Source organism: Pteropus alecto, unplaced genomic scaffold (assembly GCF_000325575.1).
Source record: "Pteropus alecto unplaced genomic scaffold, ASM32557v1 scaffold123, whole genome shotgun sequence".
NCBI lineage: Eukaryota > Metazoa > Chordata > Mammalia > Chiroptera > Pteropodidae > Pteropus > Pteropus alecto.
The window spans coordinates 1,560,106-1,571,197 of NW_006433950.1; the positions used below are offsets into that span (position 1 = coordinate 1,560,106).

General features: G+C 53.8%; 1 non-coding gene across 1 annotated transcript; it reads left to right on the forward strand.

Moving 5' to 3' along the window:
- Nucleotides 1-10,112: 10,112 nt before the first annotated feature.
- On the forward strand, nt 10,113-10,221 carry LOC112477357. Its single transcript, XR_003045430.1, has one exon. It is a non-coding gene; the product is annotated as a U6 spliceosomal RNA (small nuclear RNA).
- Nucleotides 10,222-11,092: the final 871 nt, after the last annotated feature.

The window sequence follows — 11,092 nt, forward strand, 5'->3', positions numbered from 1 at the left end:
GTGGGCGTCGGCTCTGCCACGTGGGTGTCCCTCTGTACCGTCCACATGCGGGGGACAGCCCTTCGTCAGGCCTAGCTCCCCGACTTTGAAAACAACGGGGAAAGCACCGGGGTGCGCGAGCAGAAGCCGTCTCCTGCCCTGCTGCGTGCCAGGCTTTCTTGGTAGTTTTCGGCGATGGGGGGATGGTGCGTGAGGAAGCCAGAGGGAACCGCGGGAAGACAGACACTGTGGCCAATTAGCGGAAACATTGCAGTGAGCGCATCGCCGGCTCGATGGGCTCATTAAGGGCCGGGTCCTTGACAGGTTCTGGTTGTAGCTGAGAGCGGCCGTGGGCTCTGTGCCCTGCATAGGTGTCCAGCCGTGTGCTTCCGCGTGTGCGCATCTGCCTGTTTCTCTCGGCGCCACCCCGCCCCCGTGACCTCCCTATTTGCCCCCTCGAGGGTCTGTGGCTCGTGCCGACTGTGCCACCCCGAAGCCTTTCCCAAATACCAAGTGATTTCCTGTGTGTGCAGATACTTCCCCTTCGAAAGTTTAATCGGAATGCTCAATGTTCAGTTGCCAAAGGCGGTGAACTAATTCCTCCTGTCACTGCCACTTGGTGAAAATGTCATCATTAGTGAGTCAGGAGAAGCTGGAAGGGCGAGGGGTGGGGGAGAGGATGAGTAGGAGGGTCCCAGACCCCCTTGGAGACTCCTAAATGTCACAGCAATTAGAGACCCAGGGCCCTGGGGAGCAGGTGTGGGAATCCAGGTGTGGGCGGGGGGCAGAGGTGCAGCCGGGGGGCTGACAGCTGGGCTGAGCTTCCTGGGCCAAGAGGAGCTCGGCCCTGGGGACAGGCAGCCAGAGTCCCGGGTGACCTCTGTAATGAGGAACATTCCTAAGCAAGAGTTCTGCCTTTTGCAAAATCACTGTTCACCCCGTGACCTGGTGTGGCTTATGTAAGGGTCCTTGCAAGTGACTCCTCGCAGCTGGGCCTGGAGGCTGCACAGACAGATTTGCCTGCTGCCTGTTACGGGTCGGTTAGAAGTCGGCCAGCTGCCGGGGAAACTCGACGCTCAGTTTCACCCTCAAAAATGCTTCCTGTCCCACCATGCTTGATCCCGGGCATTGTTCTAGCTCCTTCAAATTGTTTTCACATTCCTATCTCACATTTTACGTGACTTTCTTTTGTTTAAAAATGCATTTTTTTTTTAAATTATGAAATAATTCCATGGAAAATGCACTGAAAACAAAACCGGTTCCAGTTTGCTCTGTCCCCATCCCTGACTCACGCACGGTGCTGGCTCCTTCGTGCTGTATGTCGCAGGTCACCTCACGTTCGGTTTGGGAGTGAACAGTTTGCACACTTGGCAGGAACAAATATGGCTCGAGTACCTACAGCATGTGCCAAGAATGTGACTCTTCCCCGTTCATACTCACGGGCAGCCCAATGGGGTAGGCACTGTGCGCCCACTTTTCAGGCGAGGGTCAGAAACGGTCTGTGGTTGGCCCCAGGCTCTGTGGTACAGAAGGCGACTCAGCTGGGAGTTGACTCTAAGACAAACTGACCGCCCGGGTTCGTCAAGCTATAGAAGCCCGTGTGCGTTAGCGCACTGCAATCAGGGCTGCGTGTCACGATGCTCGCTTGGCACGTGGGCTGCTGCTGTCAGCCCTCCCGGCCTGGGCCTCGGTCCCCTCGCCTGTGGAGTGGGGGTGGCATGCTGGGCCCCGCCTCCCTCGCCGGGTCATGGCGGGGGCGAAATTGCTGAGCACAGGGGCAAAGCGGTGACAGCCGTGTTCGCAGGGTCAGGAACACCGATGAGCCGTTCAGCGTCATCCCAACACCTTTCTGACAGCCCAGGGCTCGCCGGCCACCATAACCATGGCCCGGAGGACCGGCCAAGGTGAGACCCGCAAGTCCAGGTCCCGGGCTGAGGGAGAGGTGGCCCATGTCCGGAAGCTTCCTTCTCTCAAACCCGTATCCTCTCGTCCACTGCGGAAAAATGGGTGACTTTGCTTTCAAAATGGGTGACTTTGCTCCTCCTGGAATAGAAATTACGTTTCTACAGCAAAGTCTGCCCTCAGGCCTTCGCGCTGCCACCTCTCAAAGCAGACAGGCTGCGTCCCGTCTTGGATCTATAATGGAGGTGGGGCGTGGGACCCTCGCTGCCCGGTCGGCTGGTGCTGTTCAGATGTTTGCTGACGCCTGGGTCCTTCATGGGCCAGGTGGACGGGTGGGCTTCTCTGGAGCGGGCCCGGTCATCACTGCCTGGCCTCAACCGCCTCGCAATCGGGACAGTGATCAGTTCTGGTTGGACAAGTAGGGCAGTGGCCAGGGTCCTGGGGACACGTGGTTGGTTCCAAGGCTGGCCCGGAAGTGTGCTGGGAATGTACTTTGAGCAACAACGTGGCCTTTGCTTGCATCTGCTGCTCCGAGCAGCTCCTGAGGGGCCCAGCCAAGGTCCCCTTCGAGCCAGGGCTTCTCATCAGGCACAGTCCCTTCCCCTCCTGGCCTGTAGCCAGAGCCCTAAGGACTTCCATTCCCATGCAGAATGCAGAGTTCAGGGCTGCCCAGCCTTCCCTTGAACCGAGGGGCCCACCCTGCCTTCCTCCAGCTCTCCCTACTCAGCATCTTGGCTTCCAGAGCGCTCACCCCAAATACTCATCCTCCGAAAAGGGAGCAAAAGACAGCACACTGCAATGGCCCCTCAGATGAAATTCCCCGAGATGTCAGTGTCTTTCTACCTCACCACAGTTCAGTGTCTGAGACTCCTGTGGACTCTGAGGTCAAGGTCAGAGTCACAGCCCCCACTCACCCCAAATACTCATCCTCTGAAAAGGGAACAAAAGACAGCACACTGCAATGGCCCTCAGATGAAATTCCCCGAGATGTCAATGTCTTTCTACCTCACCACAGTCCAGCGTCTGAGACTCCCGTGGACTCTGAGGTCAAGGTCAGAGTCACAGCCCCGGGATCCTGAAGCCACACTCTCACCGAGCACCTCCTGTGGGCCAGTCCTCGGCTTGTTGCCAGGAGATGAGATTCCTCGCCTTTAAGGAGCCCCGACTTCAGAGCTTCCTGGGAGGTCTGGAGTGAGGCTGGCTCTTAGGAGCTGACTCTGCAAAGGAGAGAAGGTTGAGAGTGAGGTGTCACCCTCTTCCTTCTACGTCACCTTTACTGAGGATGTGTTTGTTTCTGTTTTTTCCTTATTACCTCATTCGACCCTCTCGGTAACTCTGCGAGTAGTTGTGGGGGGGTCTACCCCCATTTTAGGGAGCTGAGGGTCAGAGAGGCCAAGTGCTCTTTCCAAGGTCACACACCCACTGTGAGAATTGAAGCCAAGACTCAAAATGTATTTGTCTGGCTCCAAGTTCCACCGATGTCTGCTTCCGAGGAGCAGGGATTCACCTGGGCATGCTGTGAAGGTTGCAAGTCATTGGAGGTGTTTGGAGGGCGGACAGAGGGCCTTAGGACGGGGTAGTCTAGGAAGCCTTCTTGAAAGAGGTGGGCCCGGGCTGGGTCCTGGGCGATGGAGAGAATCTGGCCAGGCAGAGGGGAGATGACCTTTCAAGGTCGTTCCCTGCCCAAGGTCTCTCTGATTTTGCAGGATCCATATGCCATCCTCACCTCCTTTCTCCACCTCTTTCATCAGGGACCCAAAGGTTGGAAATTAAAAAGTTGTCATTTACCAGAATAAGGCAGCTTTGGGCCCTGGGGCCGGGCCGACGAAGACCATGCTTGACGGGGCCTGTTCACAGCCTGCCTGGCTCAGGGGATGGGAAAGTCATCGCCATCTGGCTGCTGAGCCGGGCTGGTCAGAGGAAGGACACAGGGGCTTGGCTGGGGTCGCCGTCGCCCAGGCTCAGGCTGGAAGCTGAGCAAGGCCCGTCTCGACTCCCGGCCTCCAATTCTCTCCAGCTGTCCCTGGACTCGCGTCCCAGCCTCGGCCTGGGCCTGGGGAGAATCAGCGAGAAAGTCTGCGGGAAAGGCCACACAGAGACGTTTTCATTTACAAGTGAGAAATTTCCAAGGCTTTTGCTTTGACCTTCATGCGATGATGGTTCTTGAGTGCTGCTCTGGGCCAGGAGCAGTGTCTGTTCTGGGGGTGCAGAGATAAGTCAGCCACTGCCCTGTCCTTGGTAGGAGCTGAGTCTGGTGTGTGATTGTGATGAGGACTTGACCTAGCTTATTTCTTGCTTACCGCTCACACTCACAGCTAAAGGGCCCGGGTGGCAGATCCTGGCAGGAAGATGGGCCGGGTACAGGATGCGGGAGACCGGGGACTGCAAGTCCCATCCAAAAGGGGGTGCCGCTCGTCAGCTCCGGCACCGGCCTCCACGGGGGAGGGCGGGCCCAGATTGCCAGTCGCCCGAGTTTTCAAGGGCAGCTGGAGATACGGAGTTTTAACACGTACACATTTGAAACAGTCGATGACTAATTTAAATATGCATTTGAAGAACATGGTGTGCAACACACACACACACACGTGCACATACAAACGCATATGCGGGTGCGTGTCAGATTTGGGCCACCAGTCATGGCCTGATCAGGTCTGTCGTAGAGAGAGGAAGTCTGGATGGTGAACTGGGGAGTAATCAGAGGTGCGAAGCTGATCAGTAAAAGAAAACTGGGAAGGAAAAAGTCCGAGAGAGAAACAGCCTGCGTGTGGGGGCGGGGCTTCGGGGTGGGGGGGCAGATTTGACGTTTTTCTTGAGAGCCTCAGGTGTGAGAGGGAGGGAATTTTGATTTTGATAAAGACTGCTTTTGGGTTACGAATTAGATGACGTTTAACATACTCCAGTAAAATACGACATTTCTGTAGGGAATTTTCACGTGGCTGAATTTTTTTTTAACATAAATTCTTATAAGCTTGGATTACATGGAATCGCAGCTTACATTCAGGTTACAAGTACCGTGCAGTGGATCCCATTTCTTGACGTATGTGGGGTAACTTCTGTGAATTCATGATAATGTGCTTGGTGAGCTGGAGAAGACACGATTGAGCTGGTGAAGGTGACTCAGGCAGCCTTCGATATTCCCCTGGGGAGTGCGAGAGATCAGGTGTCAGGCCGAGTTCTGAGCCAGGCTCAGTTCTGACGGGACTCGCACGGTGCGAGTGTCCCGTACTGAATGTGATTCGAGTGCAGCTGTATGTGCATGTGCGTGTGTGTGTGCGTGCGTGCACGCGTGCGTGTGTGTACGTCATTCAGCGTGGATCCTAAACACAAGCCAACCATTTAATCCGCTATCTAAATAAAGAAGAGCGATCCTTTCAGAAACGGGAGGAAACGGGGTTGAAACATGCTCTATGACTTCGTGATTTTCAAGGGTGATTTTGCTCCTACGTGATATTTGTCTTGCGTGCTGACCTTTGGCTGCCGTGGCCAGATTATTTCATATTTTATGCCTTGCCGAGAAGTGTGGAGTTTTATCTCACAGATCTTTTTTTTTTTTGAAGCCATGAGAGAGGCGGGTGGGTGATATAAGTCTCCAAACCGACTTGCGGTATCCAGCTCAAGAAGATAAGCAAGTGGACGTGACGACTCGGAAGGGTCCACCCACTGCTCTGAGTCTAAGCTTGTTTCCTGAGTCCTCCCTCTCCCAGGCAGCTCCTGGTCATCCGCCCCAACAGGTAGAATCCTCGGTGATGTGACGGCAGCATTTCCCGCATGCCCCACTCCCTTCGTACCTGTCGTACAATTCACCTGTTGACTCATTCCCTTATTCAGCAAATATTTCCTCTCGCTTTCTCTATTATGGGCATCACATCAGGTTTTGTAGATAAAAAAGGTGAGCAACATGGACGTACCCTATTCTCCTGGGGTTTATGGTACCTCAGGGAGGCGACGATTCAGGTGCGGATGAGATCGGTGCCCGGAAGGGGACCTGCAGGCGTTATAAGAATGTGGTGGGATGACCTGGTCACTTTCGGGTTGTAAGGCGCCGAGAATGACTTCCCCAAGACGTGTTTCTTTTTCGACCGAGAATAAAGGATAAGTAGGCGTCCGGAGTAGAGGTAGCATGAGCATGTCAAGTACGAGAACAGTGCGGCCAAGGCCTTGGGGAGGGACGGGCTCGTGGTATTCGGGAAACTGAACGCAAGGGCAGCCTGGCGGAAGCGTGGTCGGGGCGAGGGAGCAGGGGGGAGACGGGACCGCAGGAGCGGGTCTGGTGGGCCGTGGGGAGGACCGTGTGCTTTTCCTTTGGGGCGACAGGAAGCCACTGAAAAGCTTCGACATGGCACTGTTTGCATTTTGCAAAGCCTGCTCTGGTTGAAGTGGAGACGGACTAGGAGGGTGGCACGGCAGAGGGTAAGCGGGAGGCCACCGGAAGGGACCGGGCTGGAGTGACGGGTTCGGACGAGGCGCGGCAGCGGAGCAGGACCGACGAGGGCGTGTGTGATGAGCTACAGGAGACGAGGGGGACGGGTCCTCAGGGCCTTTGACCTTGTACGTGCGCGTGCGCCACCTCCCACCAGGTGACAGGCTACTTCGGTGGCTCCTCCACCTATAAAGTAATCGATTTTCTAAATTATAGTACTTAATAAATGATTTTTAAACAATAATGGCTTCACGGAGATATAGCTCATGTACCATCTAATCGCCCATCTACAGTATACGGTGCGGTGGTTTTCGGGGTGCTCGTGGAGCAGTGCCATCATCTTCGTTCTGGCACATTCTCGTCACCCGGACGGAAACCTCACACTCGTTAGCAGGTGCTCCCCGTTTTTCACCTACTTGCGCAGCCCTAGGCAACTCCCAATTCTCTATCTCTATGGATTTGCCTATTCTAGTGGATATTTCATGTAAACGGAGTCATACAATATGTGAGTTTTTCCGCCTTTCGCTTAGCATCTTGTTTTCAAAATTTATCCACATCGTAGCACGTATTAATATCCCCTCCCTTTTTATTGTCATCATTTCCCATCGTATGAATAGACTGCATTTTATTATTAATTTATGAGTGAATGATCATTCGGGTCGTTTTTATCTTCGGCTATTAAAAATAATGTTTCTGTGAACGTTTGCGTATAAGTTTTTGGATGGGATCGGGCTTGTTCAGGGTGACATGACCGTAGACCATGGACCGTGGCTCCAATGGGGTGCGAACCCAGGACCTTCTGCGTGTAAAGCAGACGTGCTGACCGCTACACTATGGAACCACGTCCTCCTAGAATGATTTTATACTTGTTATACATTCCCGTGGTGGTTTCCCAGCCAGCTGTTGAAACCTGGATGTATAATATTTCCCAGGTTGCTGACTAAGGAGTTATTATCCCAGGATATTTGATCCTAGCCCATAAGGAGTTCCATTGATAATTTTGTCCTGGTCAACATTTTTTTATTAACTCTGGGTATAGCAGGCTGAAAAATGGCCACCCAAAGATATCGGCATTCAGTCCTTGAAACTGTAAATATTATCCTCTGAGGAAAAAAAGGGTCTTTGCAGATGTGATTAAATTAAGGGTCTTGGTGTCGGGGTGATTGTCCTGGATTCTCTAGGTGGACCCTAAGTCCAATCTCAAGTAGCGTAGTAGATAAAAGGAGAGGGAGATTTGACAGACAGACGAGGAGGCAGTGTGACCATGGAGGCAGAGCTCGGAGTGATGTAGCCACAGCCGAGGAAGCCTGACAGCCACTGGAAGCCGGAGGAGGCAAGGAACAGTCTGGAGGAAGTGCTGGCCTGCCACTACTTCAGTTTTGGCCCGGTGAAACTGATTTCGGACGTCTGGCCTCTAGAACTGTGAGAGAATAAATTGCTTTTGTTGAAGGCACCAAGTTCATGTAATTTGTTACAGCAGCTTCAGGAAATGAACACACTGGGGTTTCTCATGCTCTTTCCTCTGAAGGGTCCCTATACTCCTGAACCAGCGTGGCAGACAGGGATAGCTAAGCACGCAATGTGTCCAGCCGTTCACGGCAGAGGGAGCCCCACCGTCTGGGCCAAGGTCCTCCAGGCCACTGTGCTGATGGGCGAGGGGTGTGGATGTGCGACCACTTGACTTATGGCACAGGTCACAGCTGAACCCACGGGGGAGCAGCAGGTCTGGAGGCTCCTCAGGGTGTGGGCTGGTTTCAAACCTTTTACGAATAATCTGCATGTTTCTCCTCGTGACTGGGACTTGTGTCCACCAAGACCCGTGAACCTGACCATGTGCCGCGTCACCCTAATTCTCTCGGTCACCTGCATGCAGTTTGTCGGCAGCCGGGGACTGGGTTCCAGGGGAAGTCAGCGAAGGAAGAAAGAGCGGGTTAGATTTACATAATCCTAACTGTACTTGGTCAAGTCCACCTGCGCCCTTGGGGTCTGGGGCCCCCGATGATGGGTGCGCAAATGCAAAGAGTGGATGTTTCCTCCTCCTTCATGTGCATCTTTTCACTCAAGGTTTTGGTGACCTGTACACTTTTCCCTCAATGTCCTAACTTCATTAATCTTATTTTTTAGTCTTGACAACTTCCTTCACTCTGACACAACAGGTCCCCGCGGATCAGCGCTGTTGACGCTGACAGTGAAGGTTTGCTTAGCAAATCCACAGATGAGACGAAGCTATAAGGCAGAGCTTTCCAAACCAAGCAGGGGGTTTCAGAATCAGGGTTTCTGAAGATTTATCATTCTTTAGAAAGAGTTATCCAAGCAAACGTATTAAAATAGAGCAGAAAGAATATGAAATATGAAAATTATACATTTAATTTCAAAAGAATCAATTATGCTTACACCGGAAGGGTGAGACCTTTCATTTTCCAAATGAAAACCGTTTATGTGAAAAGGATCTGGGGGGTTTAGCTGAGCGCAGGCTTAACATGAGCCAACCGTGTGATACGCCTGCTAAAAAGCTTCCATGGGCATAGGCTGCATTAATAGGAGTATAGCGATCAGACTGAGGGAGGCCATCGTGTTCCAGACTGGCCAGGCTGCGTATGGGGCCGCGTTCTCTCGCAGTGCAGGGTGGGTGAGGTAGCCAAGGGGAGAGCTCTGGGGAGGAACACGATGAAGGATTTGAAACATGCAGAGCAGCTGAAGAATCTAGTCCTGGAGAAGGATCGACAAAGGGCAAGCCAATCACTACCTTCGAGCTCCTGCAGGGCCAACCGTGTGATGGGACGCAGCCTGGGTGGCCTGGGTGGCTGAGGACCAGGGCTGGGCAGGTCTCGGCTCCCACGAGGCAGCAAATCAGAGCCATCCAGCAAACAGAGGCGTTGCTGAGCTCCCTGGAGCCTTCACCTTCATGCGAGGGAGGATAAACACCTGTCAGGAATGACTCGGAAGATCCCTGTGTTCCGAAGGAGATGGGGCCAGACGAGCTCCTTCTGACTCCGAGACTCCGTGCTCCCTGAAGTGTGTTCGGGCCTCGCACGCCTGTGTGGGGCGGGCAGAAAGGTGAGGTTCTTTCTGTTCCACGGGGAGCGCTGGAGAGGCTCGTCTCAGCCCTGCAGAGTGGCAGCTGAGCCGAAATCAGAACGGCCGAGTCCCAGCCCGGGCTCTTTCCAGAGCACTGAGCTCTGCCCTGGAAGAACCACAAAAACTACGAAGAGAGAGATTGGTTTTTATTTTATACCTGCTATGAAAGGTTTGGACCAGAGCTAGGAGCCTCTGCTGGGCCCGGCCCGGCACGGGGGGAAACGCCTCTTGTGTGGAAGAAGCTGCTGCTCTAACTTCTGAAGCTCGAGTTTCCTCGGCCCGATCTCCGCCCCATTTCCCTGGCTAGACACACCTGGGTGAGCCGCAGAAACAGTGGCCTGTTTCATGTCATCCTTCCAAGGGATGGGACACCGGAGGGGCCAGAGCAAACTGGCCAGACACTTTTTGCTCAAATCGAAGGACATTTCCCACGCTTCCTTATGACTTCCTGTCCTGGTGAGGCAGCGGGTTTGACTCCAGCGTTTTTCCTTTTCCTTCACGTGGTCGGCTCCTGGCAAGTCATCTCTTGGCTGGTAGCAGGAAACTCAGCAAACTGAGAGAGATAAGTGACAGGTGGGAGACACAGGTAGGAGGCAGGGAGGTGGCCGCGTGGGGTAGAGAGTTGGTGTGGCGAGGAGGGAGGGGTGGATTTGAGGAATATTAAAGGCGTGTCACCTGGTGGCGCCAGGTAACTTCCTAGTGCCTCGATGTCCTGAGTGTTTACGAGTTGACAGGGCATTTGCTCTGGCTGCACATACACTAAAATCGGAACGATACGGAGACGATTAGCATGGGCCCTGCACAGCGATGACACGCAGATTCGCGAAGTGATCTGTATTTAAAACCAATGCCGCGGAGGGAGGGATGTTGGACCCCACTAATGCCACAGAGGGAGGGATGTTGGACCCCACTGGTCCACTACGGTGGCCGCACACCCGTCTCTACTTGAGCGTCCCTTCAGTGTCTGGCAGGAATGGTCCTTCATGGGAAAGGCCGTTTGTGGCATTCAGCTGCCTGAGAACGGCTGGCTGACTCAGCCTTCACGGGGAGTGCGTGTGCATCGTTAGCCAGGCCTCACCCCGCCCCGTGACACGCACACACGCCGAGACTGTGCGTCCAGGGTGCGTCCCGGAGCCGCTCAGCTCCCTTTTCCTCCCCCAAAGCAAATATTTCCCATTTGACTTCCAGCCCAGGCAGAACCCATCTGCCTCGTCCCTCAGACGACTAAGGGTTGTCACTTGGCTGCAAATGAGCAGCTCCGATTGCTCAGGAAAAGATATTACAATTTTATCTCCTTGTACCGTTCAATAAAACATTAGCACCTCAGGATTTGTATTTAACAATAGGCAACCTTAGGCCAGTAATTATGCAACAATTATAATCATAAAAACTGTCCCCTGCTCTCACCTAGAAACACGAATATATTAAACTAAGACTCACCATCTAAAAGGTAAGCGGCAGAGCCCCCTCGTTTTTAACGTGCCCGCAGTGCACCATGGGAAGCTAATAATTCACCCTCTAATTAGTATCCCTTCTGCCGCCGTTGGCCCGAGGACAGACGGAGAGGGAGCGGCTTCGTTACAGACTCGCCTGGCGATCTGTAAATGTCGGGCTGCTCTGCGGGTCGCTGAGTGCAGCGGGCACAGCGGGGTGCGTGATCAGAGGCGGGCGGGAGCCCGCCTTGTCCTGACCGAGCTCCCCGCCAGCCCCTCC